This window comes from Excalfactoria chinensis, chromosome 6, assembly GCF_039878825.1.
Source record: "Excalfactoria chinensis isolate bCotChi1 chromosome 6, bCotChi1.hap2, whole genome shotgun sequence".
Classification (NCBI taxonomy): Eukaryota; Metazoa; Chordata; class Aves; order Galliformes; family Phasianidae; genus Excalfactoria; species Excalfactoria chinensis.
The window spans coordinates 31,925,655-31,941,871 of NC_092830.1; the positions used below are offsets into that span (position 1 = coordinate 31,925,655).

The following is a 16,217-nucleotide window of genomic DNA, read 5'->3' on the forward strand; positions in this document are numbered from 1 at the left end:
AGCAAAGTTCCTAACAACACTTTGTCAAGGAAAATGATGGAAAACATAACCAAAATATCATCACCATTTGGTTTTTAAGGACCTGTAGGAGACTGTGCATTGGTTTCTGAAGGATACATTGCTTAATAAATTTAAACACAGTGGGAAGCTGAGCATCACGATGGCAGACAGCTCTGAACATGGCTAAACACAACGTAATGCAAATCATTGGTGATTAGCTATATAGCTCCAGTGATCTGAAAAGCCCTGAATTTTCAGGCAGCTCTGAGGGAAAAGATCATGCAATGAAAGTCACCAGCACCCCATGTTCCTCAGTCTGTAGCAGCAACTTAAAAATATAAAAGGATTGTTTACATTTATTAAACAAAAACAGAGCAGGATGCCAAAACCATCGGGATAACACAAGATTATGCTTCAGATCCCCATTAATTCTGCATTCGTATTTTTATCCTTTGCTATATCTCCTGAGAGAAGAGTCCAAAAATGCTTGAGAAATGATAATGAAAATAATTACAGAGCTGATAGGATTAATATATGAGAGATGGCACAGCCTGGAATTATTTTGCTGAGAAGAAGATTAAAGTGGAGCTGATTGCGGAACTCAAAATTCTCAAGAACCAGCATCAGACCTTCATTTTATCACATAATATGAGAACAAGCATCAAGTTAAATTAAAAAGTGACAAATTTAGAATGAAAAGAAAAATGCCCAGACACTTTTGATCACCTGTGAGAGCTGCTGCTACAGAAGGTTATGGAAGAAGGTACCCTGGCTTGATTTTAAAGTGAATTGGACATTGTTAGGATTATCTCATTACACAGAGCTGAACACAGCAATAAGTGTGATTGAATCTCTCATTCCTAGCTGGAAATCCGTCACCCGAAGGAGATACTTACAGGTGAGAGATGTGCATTGCAATTAAGTTTGGGTTTGTTCCTCTCTGAAGAAGGTTTCTCCATTACTTTCTGCGCTCAGTTAGGGCTGCAGAGGTAGGAAGGTACAAGAAGTATCCATACACTGTGAGGCTGAGAACACGGGCTGTTTTCTGCTGGTACTTTGCTCAGACTTTGGAGGATGGCTCAACAAGTTTTGTTTGTAAAGCAAAGCCTGAAGTCTGTAGCACTGGCAAACTCTCAGAGATCATGCTTGCAATCAGGACAAGACCAATTGGATAAAAGAAATAAGGTTTATTTTATGTTTATAGATGGGAGGAAGTTTTATTTTTGTTATATCAGTGTATTATATTAAATTGCATTTTGGTTTAGTGGAAGAGAAGAACAAAAAATGTTATGCTTTGTCAGTGGTGTCGGAGGGACAGAATGAGGTGTTCAGGGCCATGCTCTAAATCTAAGACCACTCACCAAGAAAAGTGAAAAACATTCAGAAAACAGGGGGGTTGTTCAGCAGGGATGCTGAATACCTGCCAAGGTACATTGTTGAGCTCTAAGGTGTGGAGATGATGCTACCCACTCTCTACCTTTCAGTAAGGCACACATGACATAAAGACACGGTAACTGGCTGTGAAGAACAAGTATTTCTTGGCTTGTTTCCAAAGGCATGCTCTTGAAATACTCCCCACGTACCTGCATGGGAAGCCAAATTCCAGCCCCCACAGCCTTCTCTAGCCCAGCAGAACACAGCTCTGAGGACGCCATTGTGAAAGGGTTTGTCCAAATAACTTTTACAGACTCCTTCCAACTCAAATGATTCTGTAATTCTATGAGACTCTGACCCAGCTGAAGTTCTGCCACCGAGATTCAGTGCTGCTTGCATTATTAAAATTACTTTTGATTTAGGCTCCTGACAGATTAGGGTCAATTCCTAGGGAACTGGGAGCTAGTGACCTACTGCCTGGTTCATACGAAGCCATTCCATGCAATTCTGTCACAGTTCTATCTTCATGTGTGTTACACCTTCATTTCACCCTAATGAAGAATAGAACTGGACCTTCCAGTGTCTAACCATTGGCCTTTATCATGGGAACTAATTCACCATTGTGTTGGCAGAGCTCCTACTGCCATCAGCAGGAATTATGCACTTGGAATGAAAGAGAACGAGGCCATAACTGTTCAAGAATTATGCTATTAAAATAGCACAATGTGTTTTGTTTTTATAATGAGCATTACATATGAAGAGTCAAAAATGCTTTATGGAGAAAGGGAATAATAAACTGAGCTTCACAGGGCTGTTTGAAATGGGGCTGATTTGGAAGGAAAGGACAGATGACTGCAGTGTCATAGAACAGCAGAAAAACTCAACTTCAAGGCTAAAAAGAAGCCAGCAGGTTTCTTCACCAAGAAATCCCGAGGGGAAAAGCAAATATGAGTTGCCAGAAAGAGTTCAGCACCAGATGGGCAAAACACCACAGATTCTGTAGAGCTTTTTAGCAGAGCAATGCATGCACTACTTGCCCTCCTCCTGCCAAAGGTGTTTGTAAAGCAGCTTTAACAAATGTCCAAACAACACAGCTCAGCTCAAAAGCAGCTCATAGAAAGGGCCATGCAGACCACTGCCTGTGTTAGAAAGCTCACCTGGTTTAGATTAACTTGCTGGGGCAATTTTGGTGTTACAACTTTACTGCTCAGTCATCCATTGATAGCATTCATGTTTGCAGAGGTGAGGGGATGTGCATGAGGTAACATGCCCATAGTGGGACATGAACCTGTAGCAGAGTAGAGCTTTGGTACCCAATTCTGTGTTTGCAGCACTTCTGTTCTGAAGCCTTGTAACATAATAGAATATGCAGCAGTGACAGCAGAGCAGCAAGGCCCTAGGATGCAGCAAGCGAGGACTTGCTCCAACACCACAGCCATAGACACAAAAATAAAGGAAAAAAAAAAAAAAGCTGCTTACCTTCAGAAGGCCTAAGGTAAGCAGGGATCTTCGGCAAAATACCCTCACCTCCCCTGCCAACCCTTAAATGAGGTCTTGGAAGGGGTGGATCCTGGCTTTGCCCCTTCTGGTCACTCAGGTGCATTGTATTGCATGCACCTGAGCTCCTCTGGGTTGGCCCTGCCTTCCCACCAGGTGCTCAATCACTGGGTCAAGCCATCACTTAGCAGTTCTGCTACAAGCCCAAAGTAAATCAATTCAAATATGGCCTCATAGTTCAAATAACTAATTCCAATCATTAAAAGACAAATGCTTGATTGGAGGATTTTCTTTCCATATTCTTAAAAACTGTACTTCAATACAGCACCCAGCAACAATCCCTTCTTGCTGCATACAAAATTCAGTATACATGAAAGTCTGCTATGGAAATGAAATGCAAATAAAACATTCAGAGTTCCAACACAGCGAAGCACTCAAGTGTGTGTTTATCTTTAAACACATCTGGAGCCCCATTGACTTTGGCAGGACTACTCATATGCTTAAAGATAAGCCTGCTTTTGTTGGATTATGGCCCTGAGTGCCAGGGGAATCATTTTCATGCTCTCCAGAAAGGGCTTTAAATCACTTTTGTTTAAGGAGAGCTAACTGATTGGATGTAAACATATCTAACAAACCAATAGATCAAGATGAACGTTTATGCTGAGCCACTTGACACATCTCTAGAAATTACTTATGGTTGAAGTTTGGTTCTTAAAGAAAATAACGATCCACTTATTTTGTAAATGAAATAGAGCTGTTGGAAAGCCCTGATACCTCCACGTGGGAATTTTGCCATGAAAAAAGAAGAGAGACATGGCCACGTTAAAAGGAATGTATTGTGTGCTGCCGAGGGCCATGAGAGTTAGGTGGGTTATTAGATTTCAGCAGTTTAGAGGAGAGGCAGAGTGGTAGGTAATGGGGCTCTGCTGGTCCTGCTGGTCTGCTGGTGATGCTCTGAGAGCAGCACAACAGATGGGCAGTGTGGCCCTAAATAATAACAGTTTGCTCTAATACAGTATCTTTCATTTGTGGATGCTAAAGAGTCTAATCCAGAGCCCTTGAAATCAATGGAAATGCTCTCGTTGACTTCAAGGAGCTTTACAGCAGGCCCTACACTGCTAATCTTGCTGTGCTACCCAGGCACTTGGATCTACTCCCATGTTGCAGATGGGCAGGTCCCTGTCACACTGCATAGGTATAGGGTTAGTGTGCTGCCCTCAGGATCACTGCTTCCCGCCCCGTAGGGCTCTGCTGCTGCCCACATCCCAGAGCATCTCCTACTGCATCCCCCAACCCTCTGCTCAGTGCCTTCAGCCTCAGGGCTGCAACGCAGGCACAGCCCATGTGTGTAAACCTGGCTTCTTCCCATGGTGCTTGGAAAAATCATAATGGAGGACAGTGGGTTTTGTTTTGCTTTTTAAAGAGAAACACAGCACCGCTAACACTTTAAGAAAGCATTGCTTTTTTTAGCATTGCCATCAATCTGCTGTGCCTCTTTGGGAGTCCAGCTTGGAAAAGCAATGGGAAAATCAAGGTAAGAAAGCCCCACCATCCTGGCCAGACACAGCAATATAGCATCGCTTTGGCTGTAATGACAATGGAGAAGGAACAGAATGTTGTCAGGGAATAATGGTGTCCTGCTGGTAGCTAAATATGAAAGCCAAAGCAGAGACATTTATAAAATAAACAAGCATCAGGGAAGATGAGACATTTTATTGCAGCGCAGGAAATAGTGATCTTTAACAGTGTTCCTTCCCAGTTTCTCTAACTGTTACAGAAATAAAGTGGTGTAAATGAATGCTTTGTCTTAAACATTTGTTTTATTTTTTTCCTGGGCAGTTCCTGGGCTGCATCCAGCTCAGCCTGGAGAAGAACTGCACCTATCCTATACAGAGCAAGGACTGTGGAGGCAGGAGGACTACTAATGGGCAGCTTCGGTTGAGTCTAAATTTGCACAACCCTCTGACCACCAACAGAAGGGCAAGGACAGCCTACTTCACCTAGGGCTCCTCTGTGCATTGGAGGTGGTTGTGGTGAGGATGGAGAAGGGGACAGGAGCTGCCCAGGTCAGGAGCACTGCCAGGAAAGGGTGAATGGCATCATCCCTTAGGCAGAGGTAATATCACACCGAGAATGTGACATGAAATGCGCTCACCTGTTCCAGAGTGCTCCCGTGTGTTGCCACACTGTTTGTTCTGTGATGGGTACACCTGCCCAGTGTGAAGGTCTGATAAACAGCAGTGAATGCCTACTGGGGTTGAACCAAAGAAAATCCCAATTTCTCCCATCACTTTAGAGAAAAAAAATCTGCAAGAAAGGTTACACTTCTTGTCATCAGTGTGCCAAGTGGGAAGAGAAGGGGGGAAAAATAAAGAAGCAAGAATTTGGACATAATTAAGCAGTCATGTTCCTGTATAGAGCGAGGCCCCGAACCTGCACTTCTCTGTTAACCTTCTGTATGGGAACACAAAAAAGGCATTAAGAACCCGGTAGGGTCGTGCTGACAGGTGTATGGATGGAGAGCAGAGAACACATGTTTAAGCTGTCAGAAGGATGTGCATCATAAAGCTACGGGTTAAAATCAAACCTCGAGGACGAATATGCGGTTGACCATCAGAAAACATTTTTAGTAACCCTTATTAACATTGCCTCTCTTTTCTGAGCTCTGGGGGTAAAACAGCCTCTCAAGTCTGCAGGGTAATTCTCATGGATTGTTTTTAAATTTCAAGCTGGACCGAAAAATGTAAGAAAATTCTTCTGAGTGAGGATAGATTAGACGGCCTAATAGACCATTTTCCTCTCTAATTTCCATTAAGGTGATTAGCTGGAATGTTGCTCTTGGCATATTAGTGAAAAAACGCTGGAAGCAGTCAGTGGGTGGATCCAATATCTCCAAATAATGTTTGTAGTAATAGCAGTGATATAAAAATCTATCTCAGGTATTTATATAACTCTAATTACTGCCGGAGTGAATCACAATCTTTAACGTATGCACCTTGCAACGCTCCCCAGGAGAAGGGATTTGTATCAACTGAATCAAAGGAAAGGAGCAGCTATAAACAAGGATTTGGTTGTCTGGCAGGTGAGAGCAATCAGGAAAATTAATCTGAATGAACTGAAGCACGAATTTAATTTGGATCCTTTTGCCAAGTTACGTTTTGCACATAATCCTCATTCAGAAGGAGTGTCTTCCATTGAGCACGGAGCACTTGGCTCTTGCTGTGTACCTGTTGACACTGATATCCATTACCCGTTCAAAATGGATTAGTTGCACTATTAAATAGAGAATTCACTTCTGTTTTTCCTATGCTCGTGGCTTGACAGGTGAGCTGCCCAGTGTTTTAGAAATAACTACACAAAAGGTTCACCTCATCTACAGTGGGAAAAGCAAAACGGGAACAAATTGGTTCCGTTATTCAGTCTGGTTTTGGGGAACTGTATCTGACAAGGTAGAATTAGGATGGCACAACCAGAACGAGCAAGGGGCCGTCCCACTGAGAAGGCACTTTCTGGTCGGTATGTAAAATACAACGCATACGGAAAATGCTATTAACAGTCTTTGGAAGGCAGGAAAAGGTTGTAGTTTCTATAATTTTCTTCTTTTATTTTATTCTATTTTATTTTATTTTGGAGAATGCTTTCACACTTTCCTGCAGAGCCCAGCAGCTCACAATACCCGCTCCGTGCTGCCATGAGTGTCCGTGCCCGCGCCCCGCTGCAGCCCTGCTCTGGTCCTTCCCCATCCCTGCCCGGGTCCCGCTGCACAGCCAGCAGCCAAAGGTTTGGGGCTTTTCTTTAAGAAAGCGTTTCGTTGGGAAAATCGTTGAGAAAACGGTGCCGGATGTTTATTGTTTCTAGCTTTGTTTTAACATGTGGCAAATTAGAACTAGGTGTGGGGGGAAATCTATTAAAAAGAGAAGAGAGAGAAAGAAGAAAGAAAAAAAGAAAAGAAAAGGAGGATAGAGATGGGGACGCAAACGCGCTGCTCTCCCGGCCGTGCCGCTGCCTCCCTGCAGCCGTCGGGCAAGGAGCGGCCGCCCCAACGCCGTCCCCATCTGGGTCCCGGCGCTCTGCCCGCCCCCGGAGCAGCCCCGCCGGCCCGGGCGCGCAGCCGACCCCGCTCCCCCCGTTTCCTCCTCCCTTCCCTCTCGGGCCCGACCCGCTCCCCGCGCCGCATCCCGGCGGATCCCCAACACGGATCCCGTGGGCTGCGCGGTGCCGCGGGGCGGGGCGGTCAGAGCCTGGCCCTCCCCACGGGCCGCCCCTCCCCACGTCCCACCCCACGCGCGTTCCGCCCGTTTTCCGCTTCCCGGTCGCTCTCCCTTCGTTTCATCCCACGCGCGTCCTCCCGCGCCCCACGAAGCCCCTCACTGCAACCTGACCGTGAGGGGAGCCGAGGGAGAATCTGCTCAGGACGCAATAGAGAAACAAGCCCCTTTTTTTCCACTTCTTTCTGTCTCCCTTTCTCTCCGTGTGCCGCCCCGGAATGGAGCGGGATGGGGGTGATGGGCTCCCCGCTTCCTTCCAGCCCCGCACAGCGAGCAGCGCGATTTCAGCGCCGTGGGAAAGCCGCGGGCTCGGGCTGCGTGCGGCTCGGGGGTAGCCGGGAAAGAGAGGACACACGGCGTGCGTCGCCTTGCCTCCATCCTTTATCCTATATCCCATTAAATACGAGTATTAAGCATATTTTTACGTCAGGAAAAGAAGAGGGAAAAGAGAAAAAAAAAATATAAAGCGGGAAAGGAGGAAAACGCAAGAAAAGAGAAATACGGCTTTAACTCGCTGCAGTCTGACAAGAAACACAACCCCGGAGCGGTTCTCCAAGCCGCGCTGTACCGCTATAACCGCACGTGGGAGCGCTGCGGGTGCCGGGCCGGGCGGTGCGGGAGCAGTCAGCGCTGAGAGCCAGCGGGCTGAGGGCCGCTGGGACCCCCCGGGCTGCTCCAACATCTCTGCCCGGAGCGGGAGGTCGAATTTTACCTTCATCGAGAGATGATTTTGCGAGATCCGCGTTTAGCTCTCCGAGCGGGCGGCGTTAAGGCTCGTTTCTAAAAAGCAAAACAAAAACACCCACTGAAATACATGTTTTCCTTCCCCCCTCTCCACCTTCCCGTAAAACCGCTATTTCCTCAGTCTTCAGACGGTCTTTGCGCAATGCAACAGGAGAGGGGAGGCGGTGTGGGATGACCGAGCGCGATAACCGAGCGCCTTTCGGATGAAGGAGAGCTCAGTGCCCCGCTGTGCGCTCGGACGTCGCGGACGTTCTGTTTGTGGAACCCACGGGGCGCGGCGGTTCCGGGACTCGGGTGAAACCCAATGCCGAGCGCTCAGCCCGAGCCTGAGAACCGCAGCGGGAGCGGAGGGCAGACCCACACCTCAGCCGGGGCAGGGCCGAGTGGAGCCCGGGGGCTGTCTGCCTTCCAGTCCTTTCCTTCCTCTTCTTTCCTCCCTGGTTCGGATCGGCTCCGCACACCGGGGGCTGCTCTGCCCCGCATCCAATCGAGCACATCCCAACTCTGCTACTGAACTTCCCGGAGGCATACAGGCACAGCAGGGAGAGCAGCAATACTCTGCACACTTTTCGATTTCAGGCACCCTCCAAGACCCACTTGCTCAGGCACTGTGACATTTTGACGGCTCTGCTTCCCCCGAGGGAAGCACCGTTGATCTGACCAGAACCCACTTCTAGGAACAGGGGTACCCCCGAGCCCACTGCCCCAGCACACACACATACCCTTCCATCCCAGCTCCTCACTGCCTGTAATTTGTTTCCTTCATGCCTATGTGAAGACTCCAGTGAGGATCAGTGAGAGCCGGAAGGAGCTGAAGCTCTCTTGTTCATACCCAAGAGGATGTGGGAATGCAAACACGATCATGGAAGGGCCTTTCCTAAAGCTGAGATGTCCCACATCCCACCCAGAGGGGTTTGCAGCAGTCCTCCTCCCCTTAGGGAGTACATCTCAGTGTTGGTACATGTGGGAGAGCTCAGCCCTCCAAGCAGCCTCCCCACCCCAGCCACTGGGACGTCCTGGACTTCCCCAATCCACACTACGTTCCCTTCTCCACTTTAACCCAGGTCAAAGCTGCACGCTCAGCTGGTCCACAGAGAAAGAGGCAGGATCCCCCCCACTCCTGGTACCTGCTGCCTCTGGCACCTCCGCATCGCACATCCCCGTTAGAGCTCCCCCGTGCAGGGACTTGAAGATCTCTTGTGGACCTTTGTTCCATTTTCTACCAGGAGGGGCAGCTCCCTCCCTTCTTCCCTTTCTTGGTGGATCCTGAGTGACAAGGACGAAGGGAGGATTTGGGCTGCTCCTCCCTTCTCAAGTGTCAAAACCTCACAGCCCTTCTCACTACCGGCAGCCATCCACACAGGTGAAGTCCTGCTGGGAACTCCTCTCTGGCTCCTACAGGAGAAGGAGGATGCTCCAACTGCAGAGCTACAGGGAGCTCTGAACCATGGCAGTGTCTGGGAGCTGCTGATAGTCACAGCGCTTCTCTGCTGTCCTTGCATTTAGCATCCATAAGGACAGAGGAAAGAAAAGGGCTGGGAAGGGCACAGGAACTCACCACGCCATCAGATGAGTGCTCGATTGATGCTCAGTTTGAAGGAACTCAGTTCATGTGGAGCTGGGCAATCTTACAGCACACACATTGTGCCCCTTGTGCCATCGTGTGATCAAACAGAGCTGATTTGTAGGAGCCCCAAACACATCACAGGAGAAGAACAGAGACCATGGGTATCAGCAGCACAAATGGGAAGTGCCGTTCCCAGAAGCTCAGGTACCTGCACGAGCAGCAGAGAAAACAAAACCAATGCTTCTCCCCTTCCACAAAGCCCATCACCCCCACCAGCCTTACCAGAGGGAAGCCCCAGCTCTGTGAGCACACAGTGTATGACATACATCCACCCCGGTGTTCTTTACAACACCCACACTGATAAGTACTCATCCACAAACACACCCAAAGGAGCAGAGGAGAGGAAAGGAGAGCTTCACCAGGAGCAGCTCCCCTCCACCTGCTCCATTAAGCAAACAGGTGCATTGTTTGGCTTTGATATTATTTTTTAACCAAGCATCAACAGGTTAAGAAAGAGGCTTTGGAGAACTGTATTTAGATTTACAAACAACATTGTAACTGGATCAACAGGCTATAATTAGAATTTAATAACTCCAGTGGAGGAGTAACGCACCCGCTGCTTGAGAAATTGGAGCCTTTCTCTCATGGTTTGGAGCATTCAGCTCTGCAGATTGGTCTCCAACTTGCCTGACACAATTACTGTCCCGGTGAGGCAAACACGCTGCAAATAAGAACAATGAGATCAACAATAGTTGAGGTTTAATACCGTAAACAAAGGGAATAATCAGAACACCTCCTGCCCCGGTGGGATCTGCACAACTGGGACAACCTATTAGAGTCATTAGTGAACAAAAAAGAATGTTATATTTTCACGTACTTCTTAGAAGTCTTTGATGCTGGCAAATGCATTGCGGGCAATCCTGGGTGATGCTGTTAGGTGCATCCTGGCATTTATCTCTGAGGTCACCTGAGCCAGAGTGACACCCAGCAGAAGTGATGGAGGGGAAGACCAACGTGAACCAGATTCCTTCCCCCCCCCCCCCCCCCCCCCCCATCGCTTTTGAGCCTTTGGGTGTGATGTGAACAACCAAATGTAAGATCAGCCTGATGGGAGCAGCTCATGAGGCAGGTGCAGCCCCAGGGGAGTCAGTGCTGGCCCTGCAGCTGGGGACACAGCTCACCCCTGGGCATGGCAGCTCAATGCCGGCCCCAGTACCAGATATCTGAAGGAGAACTTGCCTCTCTCTGCCTGCTTTAATCTCACAGTAACCCAGACATCAGGTAGGGGTGAGATCCAGAGGAGGTTTGGGGGAGAGGCTGCAGTTATCTCACTTTCTTGCTTTTTGTGGTTAAAATGACACCTTCCGACCCGACTGGCTGCAGGCTGCCTGGGAATAGCCAGCGTTTGCTATAGGTACATTCACAGAACGTTCTTTCTCCGGGGGTTTCCTTCTCACAGGCTCTCCCTTGCCTGTAAAGCAGGGGTCGGCCTTTCGGTGCTGGGCTAGACGGGAGCGCCCAGGAAAGCAAAGGCAGCGACAGGCGGGGCTCAGACCCCGCAGCGCTGATGACAGGCTGCTCTCTGTGCTTCCCCGCGGTGCCAGCTCACAGCAGCCGAGGATTGAGGCCATGTACGTGGCCAGCTCAGCCTTCCCAGCCCTGTCAGCCTTTTTAATACCCGCTCGTGGTGCGACACGTAAGGGGAGGTGACACATCAGGGCGGGTCTCTGCGCACCCCCCCACAGCCAGGCTGCGCAGCGCCGGCGGTGCCGCTGTGGGCTACGAGCGCCCTCTGGCGGCAGCTCCTGGGATGTCGTCACGAAGGATCGCTGTGACGCCCGGGATGCTCAGAGCAGCTGCCTGCATCATCGCCTGCTCTCAGGCACCTGTTTCTCCTGGAAAGGTATTCGGTGGGTGGGTTAAAAGCATAAAGCTCGCCCTGCAGGCAGTTTTCCCCATCAGCCTCTTCCTGTTTGCAGGCATCTGCTATGAGGTGGGCATACATAAGCACAGGTGAGAGCATCTCGCATCACTTTTCTTCTTCAGAAAGGCACAATCTTCCTTTTAAAGTAGCTCAAACAGGATCTATGGCACAGAAACTCTCTGACACTGCAGGGCCCATACAGCCAACGTAATAACCCTTAGCAGGGCCTGTCTTGCTCATAGGAATATTTTGAGTGTCTGCTACAAAGCAGGCGCTCAGCTGAAGGTGTGGATGCTGCGGAGTTGCCTTGGGAAAGTAGCCAGCTGCAATTGTTTTCTGTTGTGTGAGCAATTGAGGCACCTCACTCTTGACTGACCACTCAGAGCGCCACCTGGGCATGACTACAGCTACCTCTCCCCTCTGGACCTTTCTCCAGGGCCACCTTATTATGAGGGGAAGAACTGCATGGTCCCAGAAAAGAAAGTAGCCAGAAGCATCCCCAGGGAGAAGCAGGGCATGCATGATCTCAGCTTGAACCTTCTGGCTGACATATACCAACTGATCTACTGAAAAACAGACCCAGAAAAAGGCCTAAATATTGCATGGATGGTCACTAGTGGAACTGTATGCATTGTGTGCACTGAATGAGGCCACAGTCCTGGGGGGAAAAAAAGCATAGGATGTGTTGATCCAAATTAAACAGAAACTCCATGCAAGCATTCAAGAGGATGCACCAACATTACAACAGCAGCCTTAACTCAACCTTCAGACTTCTGAGCATTCCCATCTCAAACATGTTATTGAAATAGATTATAATTCTACCCTGGGCTCCCCTCTGCAGTTGTTGTATGGTGTATATGCTGAACGCTCTCCAGCAAAACAGCAAATAGCAGCAAGTTCTGGGGCAGAAGATAGGAGAGGAGCCAAGCAGCAAACAGGGCTGTGGTTTGAGCAATGAGCCTACAGACAGAACATCTACAGTGCCTTATTAGAAAAAAAAACATAATTAGAGAAGCCAGTTCTGCTTTATGCCCATTAAAATGGGTTAAATAACTTTAAATGAAAGCAGAGTCCAAGCATGTTCTGCTACAAATCGGCGATATAAAAAGCACTAAGTTGAGAGCTTAATTGGTATAAATGGAGTATTTCTGTTATTAGTGCTGGACTGCAAGCAGCTTCACTTTGAAACTGATGAGCAAAAATGATGATAGCTTCAAAAGGCTGAAAACTGCAGAGGGCTCTTCCTGAGATAATTTCCTTCTGTTTACATAAACATCTGACCACAAAGAAGGAGACAAGTTCTCAGTAATGCTGAAATGAGATTTCAGGAAGGGGCTCTTTTGGCAATGCTCTCCCCAGGCATTTGAGAACAAACCTCAGCTCTGTCCAAGATACTGGTTTTGAGATGCCTTACCTGTTTCTTCATGCCCTGAAACATTGTGAGGGTTTTAGCAATTCCCTCATTCAATTTGGAACTATTTCTATCAATACAGGCTTGTGATACGCTTTAGCAGCTCTCTAACTCCTTCCCAGGGAAGCTCCTACAGCCACCAATAAACTCAAAGGAATAAGTTACTCACCCTCAGGTACCCAAAGAGCTACATGGTGCACCATCCCAACTCCCAAGTGAGTGCATCACCAGCGCTTACAGCTGCAGGAGTCACAGTCAACACAAATCTCCCCATTTAGCCCCCAGACTGTAAGTCACCACTGCACCCTCTATAACTTCTCCAAGCTGCCTTCCCACTGGGGCTTTGTAGGACTTATAGCTCTGCAGGCTGTGCAGCTCAGCAGCTGCAGAAGGTTTGATCTGATGACTGATTAACTTTGAGATGGCTGCTTTCTAACGGTTGTGTTTGGGCAAGGAAACAAAACACACCATGGTGCTAGAATAAGAACTGCAGATGAATGTAGATTGGACTGGAGGTCTCTGGTTCCAGCTTCAGAATTAGTTCCTGGCTTTATCCATCTGACCAGTGAAAGCCTCCAAGGGCTGAGATTTCACAGCCTCTCTGGACTTCTGTTCTGCTGTTTAATCACAGTCCTTGTGATTGTTTTCCCCCTTGCATCCAACTGCATTTTTACTTGCCATTGCCTTTTGCCTGTAAGACCTTCTGGCTCTATAGCTGTTGCAGGACAGCCATTGCAGAAGTGGCCTAAAGCAACAGTTTGGTGCATGCCAGCAAGCTTTCCTGAAAGCATAATTACACATCTCCCTAGCCAACATCACTGAAAATAACGTACTGGCTTGCTGAGCTTTGCAACAGTGGTTTTGCTGGCAAAGAACACAACGTTTGCTTTAGACACCACTTGCCAAGGCACTCATGGCAGCAATATTTTGTTGAGAGGGCCCAGCCTGGCAGATTTTACTGAAATGGTTGTGTTGTGTTTCCAAGATTTGGACACAATGGAGACTCCTGACGTGTGAAAATGAGATGGTGGGCTTTGTGCCCGTGTCGTGTATCACACCTCTGAGCTATTCAAGATATGTCTTATCAGCCAAACAAGCTGATCTGAAAGTGTAATGTGATGGCATTTGTTCTTAGGCCAGAATTTCAGCCAGCTGCTGGTATTCTAACAAGCTGTTGTTCTGTGCCTATAAGCAGTCAAGAGGTGTTTGGATGTTGTCCTTGATAATTTACTTTAATTCTTTGTTAGCCCTGAAGTAAGCAGGCAATTGGACTTGATCACCTTTGGAGGTCCCTTCCAACTGAACTATTCTATTCCATTCCATTCCAAATTATCTGGTGTTGTGATCAGATATCTCTTCTCTCAGGACTTCTGGGCACCAGCAGCTTAAAAAGAAGGAAAGGAGCTGCACAGGATAAAGGAATTCTTTGACCTCTCCTTAAGATAGGGTGATCCAGGGAGAAGCACACTCAGTTCTGCACACTACCGAAATTTGGTGGGCATATGCAAGCCTCCGTGTTTGTTTGTTTTTTATAATCTAGAAGAAAGTGCTGGCATAATGACCTAGAAATCCTGGCAGGCAGGATGTGATACACAGCTGCAGCAAGCCAATGCCATCATGCTGCCAGGTGGAGGTCAGCGGCTGAGCACTTTGAAGAGCACATTGGTGAACAGCACGAGAGCAGCCATCACCTGTAGTTCTTGTGTCACCAGCAGCCAGCCTAAACGAGCTGGAAAAAGGCAGCAATGCTCACAAGGCACTATAAGGTACTCTATGAAGACACGCAGTTACTTCCAGCTCTGCTTCCTCCCTGCTGTGCATGCCCAGGACCTTAAGATCCATCTGAAATCACTGCTATGACAGCTAGGCAAATGCTTCTCAGAACTGCACAGCCCCTGGCCCTTTTATTTCTGTGTTGTTTCTCACATCTTTTATATTAGTTGAAACTTGAATTGCCGTCTTACAGTCCAATATTGCAATGAGCTGCTCTACCCTAAAACTTTATCTCTTACTACAGTACAGTACAAATAAGTTTTTGCTGGCATGAAGGAATAACTCTCCTTGAATTTATATTCATCCTGCAGTTAAGCTGCTCCCTTCATCTCCCCCAGGTTCCCAAGTGGCTGTGGGGAAGACTATGTTGGGTCAATGGCACTTCTATGGCCATTGACTGGCAGCCGGGTGCCAGACTGCTGGGTGCCAGGCAGTCTGGGCAAGCACTACGGTCCCTGGGGATGAAGTGACCTCTTGAGCTTGTGGCACACTGTGAGCCTTTGGCCTGGGTGACTCATTCTGAAATGCTGCTAGATAATTCATTTTTTATTGAGATGAGTGGAAGGAAAGACTTCATTCCACATACTCGATTTTTATAACAAGATCTTTAGAAATGATGGGCAATTTTGTATGCATTTTACTACCACTAAGGTGGTAAAATGTTGTTTACTGCTGACTAAAAAGCTCTTAGGAGCTATTCCCATGCTGAAACCATTTTAAGGGCCAGCCTAGCAAGGGATGAGATAATTAATGGTGTATTAGCTGAAATGGGTGGGACGGGGTTCAAAAAGTTCATGTATCCTCATTCAAAGCTGAAAGAAATCAACAGAACTGAAACAAATTTGTAGAGGAGTGTCAACTCGATGATGGCCCATAGCACACCCATCTCTGAAATGACCTTCCACTCCCCAAATCCGCAGCGACTAATGAGTGGTAGGATAATGGGAATAAAAATATCATGAGTGCTTCATTCAGAAATGGCTAGAGAAATTGCTTAGAGTGTCATTAGAAACATCAGGATGAAAGTAAGTGATGGAAAAATTCATCTTGAAGCTCAAGAAACTCTGCGCCATTGACATAAATCTACATCTGATTGCCAGTGATGGGGAGCAGACAGGTGTCTGATCGTGTCCTGCAGACTGTGATATATGCACTGCAGTGGATGGCTGAGGGCAAAAATAACTGCAAATAGAGTAGTTTGGGGATTAATTGTTCCAACTACAGCTCTGACCTCAGTGTTAGCAGTAACGTTTAGTCAATAGTACATCGTGCAACACACGGCTACTTCTCTCTGCTCTGTTTAAGCAAACGTGCATCTGACATTGGAAATAAGTTCAGTAGATGGTTTTACATTAACATTTTGCATGCTGAGAATTGAGAGGGTCTCCGGCGCTTGCAGAGACAATGTGGGATGCATGCTGGTGGATATTTACAGCTAAAAGCTTGTTCCTGTATTAAAGGTTTTACAATCCTCCCTTTTAAACTGCTTATGTGTGTATGGTGCCACATTAATAATAATAAAGAATAAATCTCTTTTTATTTAAGAAGCTGAGTAGGCTTGTCATCTTGAATCTAAGGTATTGGGGTTTTTTTGCCAGTTCAAATAGTGTAAAATTGCTCTGTTGACATGAATCATGATGCTTAGCTTTTATGCAGCAT

At 47.4% G+C, this 16,217-nt stretch overlaps 1 long non-coding RNA gene across 1 annotated transcript; it reads right to left on the minus strand.

The window, feature by feature from the left end:
* Positions 1 to 9,460: 9,460 nt before the first annotated feature.
* On the minus strand, positions 9,461 to 13,090 carry LOC140254223 (uncharacterized). The gene is made up of 3 exons (XR_011904101.1): positions 12,955 to 13,090; positions 10,064 to 10,171; positions 9,461 to 9,658 (listed from the first exon to the last, which is right to left on the minus strand). It is a non-coding gene; the product is annotated as an uncharacterized lncRNA (long non-coding RNA).
* Between the last annotated feature and the right edge of the window lie 3,127 nt (positions 13,091 to 16,217).